The sequence below is a fragment of the Lactuca saligna genome, chromosome 3 (assembly GCF_052625555.1).
Source record: "Lactuca saligna cultivar CGN05327 chromosome 3, ASM5262555v1, whole genome shotgun sequence".
NCBI lineage: Eukaryota > Viridiplantae > Streptophyta > Magnoliopsida > Asterales > Asteraceae > Lactuca > Lactuca saligna.
Window position 1 is genome coordinate 140,941,570 of NC_136419.1, and position 4,740 is coordinate 140,946,309.

A 4,740-nucleotide genomic window follows, 5' to 3' on the forward strand; every position below is an offset into this window, starting at 1 on the left:
GTTAAAAATGTTAAAAACATCAAGTTATCAATTCCAAATCATCATATACTTCCGATTTCGACTTCAGATGCGACATCCTATGTCTGATCAATTTCTCATTTTGATTTTGATTTCCAAAAATCCAATTGGGAACCTGTGAGTACCGATTCTGAGTGCTTCAATGTCGACTGTGACTGTGAGTCCAGAACTCCGATTTCAATTTCATGAACAGCGAAGAAATTCCGGTTTAGTTGAAGAAATCTGGATGATTATTGAAGGTTGGAGGAAAATTTTTGATGATGAACGAACTGTTATCGATATGCATTTGAGATTAAAGGTTATTAACATATTTACAAGTTTGCCACTGTGTCTTTTTATGCTTAGATTAAATGAGTGGCTAAGAATGATTCCCCCATTCTCAACTTTTTTATTTTCTCAATTGAACCCACCTCTCTCTCTCTCTCTCTCTCTCTCTATATATATATATATATATATATATATATATATATATATATATATATATATATGAGAAATTAAATATTCTCCTACCATTTGTTGCTACTTTTCCTCCTACCATATCAAATGTTGACAAGTGGATTAAATGATTATTAATTTCATTAAATGTGACACATGTCAACATTTGATATGGTAGGAGGAAAAATAGGAACAAATGGTAGGAGGATATTTAATTTCTTTCTCTCTCTCTCTCTCTCTCTTTATATATATATATGTGTGTGTGTGTGTGTGTGTGTGTATATATATATATATATATATATATATATATATATATATATATATATACTAGCCGTTTACCCGCGCTAAGCTACGGGTGTGAATAATGGAGGAAGGAGGGGGTGAGTAATCTTGTTTTCGATGAATTGTTTCATTTTGACAGGAATACGTTGTTATATAAGTGGCCTGAGAGAATAGTTTCCTTTTAGCAATTTGATTCCTTTCGGCATACAAGCGGTGGATGGTAAAAAATTTCGTTTAAGTGAATAGTTTCAAGAGTCAATTATTTCTATTGTGCAATGAATATTTAGAAAACTTTCTATGCAAATTGGCAACAACCTCACCATAAATAAGTTTTTTTAACAGGAAAGAGGATTGACCAAGTACAGAAATATTAAAAAAAACATTTAAGAATTATGATATTCTAGAACAGTGAACACAACACCATTTCAAAGGACATATATTTATCATGCAACCACCCCATCGGAAGAAAGGTCCCAAATGATCTCCAATTGAGTGAGGCAAAGCAACAGAAGAATGAAATTAACCAACTTTAACATCAGGGACAAAACAACATTAGGAGCAAAAATCGTCCAAATATGGTCTCCAATTAGGAGAGGCTTCCAACTATGTTTCAAACATGTATAACTTGTATCTTTCACCAATAAGCATGGTTCACTGTCAAGATCAACATCATTCTGATCAACACATACCTAAAGAAAGAAATAAACATTAATCCATGAAATAAAATTAAAAAAACTAATAAATCATATGTACCCAATTCTTAATAAATGATTTAGTAAATTTTAGTAGATGCTTCTACTCTATTACTTTATAGCCCAAGGCTACCATAGGATTTGTGTGTGCAAGATAAAATCAAAATACTTTCATTTCTCCGATGAGGTCAAATGCAAGAAAAAGTAATGTATTGAGGGTTAAACAATAACAACCTACTTCAGTATTTTAGGAATTATTAAACCAATCGAATATACTCATATTAACATATTCAAAGTAGTATGTTATAATTACCAAAACATCCTACTATACTCAAATTCATAGATTCACTGCTTCAATAAATAGCAATTTACTTTTGCATTTCCACCAAAGAGCCTCATCGCTGATAAGTTTCTGAAATATCCTAAAAAAAAAAGTTAGAATATTAGAGCCTTCTTAAGCAGAAGGTAATTCCCATGTCACCATCTTCCTCTAAACTGTGGATGAACCTAATATTATTCCTGGTTATGTCCTCCCACCTGTATTGAGGACACATAAGCCTTAACTCTCAACCAATCTCTAACCTTCCATTCCATATCAGATAATTTGCTCATAAGTCATATTTGTTAAAGAACATAAAATTCCCTTAAAAAACTTTGAAAGATGTGTTTGTTGATTTACCTTAAAGTCCTCTAGTTTTTCCATGTCAAAAGGATCAGCTTGCCATGGTTTGGAATTTCAATTACCAGGAGACCATCACTTTCTATCTCAATAGTTTTTCCAACACTATGATGTGTTTCACCATCCCAAGCATACATAGGCTCTGCAACTAATCGCTTCACACATCAGACATTTTTCAACAAAAAAATCAGATCTACAACATCAGACCTCAACTAAGTCATTAAACAACAACAAAAAAAAAAAAAAAAAAAACATTAGCCCTAAAAAAAAATTTAAAACTACATCAGACCTAACTTGCTACACCAAAAATAATACATTTTTTGACATCGACATTAAGCATCAGACCTTAAAATTCACAATAGACAAAAAAAAAGAACTTAAATGTACACTTCCATTAGAGCTTAATAATGAGAAACATAAATTGTTTTGTCCATTTACAAGTCAAAATCATCTCATCCAAATGAAAATGGAATCCTACAACCTCATGAGTTACTTTAAGACCAAGTAATTGTTGCTATCATCACCATATTACCTTAAGACAGGCTTTCAATATCCTTTTACAACATGGTCACCACGTCTTCTTATCATGGAAGGACTGGGTTTTTCGATGCATACTTATGTTTGGCTACTGTCTGCTGAACTGGCCCTCCTACCAAAAGACACAACGACCAAATTAAAAGGCAAATCACAAATTTAAAACTAAAGAAAATCTAAAATTCCATTTTCGATTGGAACCCAAATAATAAGGTTAAACAGCTTCACTTTGGGGTGATTGAGGACTTTAAACAAATAAACACATATTGAGCAAGTGAAACAGAATCCAAATGAAATATTTTTTATGCTGATATTTTTGGTTTTCTAGGAGATAAAGGGAGAGGGAGGGATCGGTAGGGATCGGTTATTGCTTTTATTGTCACTTTGTCAATTGTTTCAGTAGCTGGTATTGCCCCATGCCTAAGGTCCAATCCAACAGGGCCTACCCAGTTGGACAAACTTATATTCATCAGTATTGATATTCACAAAAGAGTAAAAGAATATTAGAAAACAAAATAAAAAAACAAAGTTAAGTATAAGAACCTTGTATATTAAATTGCCACTCAGTTCCATGAAGATCTTTTCCTGTTACCCCCTGAGTAGGAGTTTTTTTGTGTCATGTCCTGAAAATATAAGAATTTGGCGAATTGGAGCATGAAAAAGTGAGTAATGAAAGGGGTAGAGGGTTAGAGGTTATAGAACATAAGAATAAGAAAATTTACCAATATATCTGAAGTTGTTAAGACTTTGCAGAAAGAGTGAACAGTTGGTCGTAAAGCCTCAGCTAGGCATTCACTAGGACTTGTTTGATCACTTTGTTTTGTTGGACATGCTGCATCAAGAAGAAATATAAGCACCAAAACCATTCCCCTTTGTGGAAATGACCTGTCTTTGGAGGCAGTAACAAAAATTGACAACAACAGGAAGAAATTTAGAGCAAGTGTACTAAAAAACCGTATTAAATAAAAACAAGCACACCAATTATCTTAGTTCTAGATCGATTCTTGTTGATTAAAACCCAATTTTGAAAAGATGAAAGCATTTTACCAAAATCCCTATCGGGATTGAAAGCTTTGGTATCCTTGAAATATACAGCAGTGGGGAAAAAAAGCCACCAATATGATTGAATATGAACCTAAAATTGATGGGAAATGTGAATTACATCGACTTTGAGTAGATAGAGAACGGAGAATAATTAACCTCATTTACATTTCTCATTAATGGGGATAAATTTAAGCACCAGAAGATGCTAGTGGTGGTCGTCGGAGTCCATTCGTCTGTGAGAGAGAGAGAGAGAGAGAGAGAGAGAGAGAGAATATGTTGTCAACTGATGATTAGTGCGATGGTAGGTGGCATTACCATTTCCTTGAGCAGAGAAACAAGTGTAACATCTGTACATTGTATTTTCTATTGGTCAGGTGGCAATGGTGATTTAGACTAAAGAAATTGAGGAAGAAAGGTCGAGAGACTGAGAGAGATAAGAAGTTGGTGACTAACGAATGGTGCGATGGCGGTGGCTAGATTAGGGTTTGAAAAGTAGGATATTTGTTACCTTTTTCTTGAGCAAAGACACATGTGCGGTTGTAGTTTTTGAAGAGAAACAGAGGTAGAGAAGGTTAACAGAGGAAGGAATGGTCGGTGACCTATTCCAGGTTGTAGCGGAAGCGTGAGGAGGGTGGTGGCACTGGAGGGCTACCGGAAACTTGAAAGAACAAGGAATGGGACAAAAGAGGTGTGTGTTTTGACGGCTAGAGGAAGTTAGGGTTTAGTGTTTTCAAGATCTAAAGACAGCGTAAAGATACAATGAGGTATATTGTTAGAATGGAAGCTTGATAAGATTGTACGTTATGTTGTAATGGGTATACCTCTTAATTTTCAAGAAATGGGTAATATGTTTAATAATATAGTAATATATATATATATATATATATATATATATATATATATATATATATATATATATATATATATATATATGTGTGTGTGAAAACAATTTGTGACTTTTCCAAATTTGGTCCCAATGAAAACCTTTAAAATGATAGAGAAACTAGGGGCTACAAATTCATATCGCATGAGCACGTTGATTATTGTTCTCCTTTT

General features: G+C 33.5%; 1 long non-coding RNA gene across 2 annotated transcripts; it reads right to left on the minus strand.

Annotated features, from left to right (window-relative positions):
- Positions 1 to 1,898: 1,898 nt before the first annotated feature.
- LOC145033971 (uncharacterized) lies at positions 1,899 to 3,252 on the minus strand. Of its 2 annotated transcripts, none has more exons than XR_013677808.1 (4): positions 3,184 to 3,252; positions 2,639 to 2,755; positions 2,107 to 2,248; positions 1,899 to 1,964 (listed from the first exon to the last, which is right to left on the minus strand). It is a non-coding gene; the product is annotated as an uncharacterized LOC145033971 (long non-coding RNA). The 2 variants fall into 2 exon arrangements; XR_013677807.1 differs by having other exon boundaries at positions 2,107 to 2,254.
- Positions 3,253 to 4,740: the final 1,488 nt, after the last annotated feature.